At 37.0% G+C, this 983-nt stretch overlaps 1 pseudogene; it reads left to right on the forward strand.

Annotated features, from left to right (window-relative positions):
- The first annotated feature begins 210 nt into the window (after positions 1–210).
- LOC131826103 (U4 spliceosomal RNA) lies at positions 211–336 on the forward strand (annotated as a pseudogene).
- The last annotated feature ends 647 nt before the right edge of the window (positions 337–983 follow it).

Below are 983 nucleotides of genomic sequence, written 5' to 3' on the forward strand. Positions count from 1 at the left end.
TATGTTTGAAAGTGTCCGTTAGAAAAATTGTAACGTTACTCTTATTTTGGTACTATCTCTGGGGTGACTGTCAGAAACACAGACTCATTCTGGAGAAGTATGTGTTTCAACCAAGCCTCAGAAAATGTTCACAGATAAAGGCCATTGAAAATGAGCTCAAAATTCAAAATCACAAAATTCACAAGGAACCAAGATGTCTAGAGTGAGTCAAGCTTTGCACAGTGGCAGTATCGTAGCCAATAAGGTTTATCCAAGGCGCAATTATTGCTAATTAAAAACTTTTCCCAATACCCTGCCATGACGACTTGAAGAGTGAGTCAATAGGAAAAAAAAAAAAAACAGCAACAAAACAACAACAACGACAACCTACCAGAATTAAATTCCGTTTTAATCACTTTTAAATGGCATAATATTTGGATATAGAACATAAGTCAAGTATGTTTAAAATATTTTTAAAATGAGGGCACCTTGGTGGCTCAGTCAAGCAGCCAACTCTTGATTTTGGCTCAGGTCATGATCTCAGGGTGGTGAGATCAAGTCCCGCATCAGGCTCTGTGCTCAGCAGAGAGTCTGGTTGAGATTCTCTCTCTCTGCTCCTCCCCCTGCATGTATGCTCTCTTTCTCTAAAATAAGCAAATAAATCTTAAAAATATTTTAAAAATAAAAGGTGGTTGAGAAAATAAGAGAGAGGGATGATACTCTATTAAAAAGAATCTTTCCATATCTGGGAAAATAACCAAGTAGAATTTATAGAAATTGAAGATGTAGTTATGGAAATTTTCAGTGGAAAGTCTAAACAGGAGACTGAACACAGCTGAAGAGAGAACTGATAAGCTGGGAGGGAGACAGATAAAGGAAGAATACAACTCAAGTGACAAATAGGATGGGAAATGAAAACAAGGTTAGCAGCCTCAAAAGATACAAGAAAGAGTTCGATGTATGTGTACTTTTAATTTCAGAGAGACAAAAGAGAGACCAGGGCA

The sequence above is a fragment of the Mustela lutreola genome, chromosome 2 (assembly GCF_030435805.1).
Source record: "Mustela lutreola isolate mMusLut2 chromosome 2, mMusLut2.pri, whole genome shotgun sequence".
NCBI classification, from domain to species: Eukaryota; Metazoa; Chordata; class Mammalia; order Carnivora; family Mustelidae; genus Mustela; species Mustela lutreola.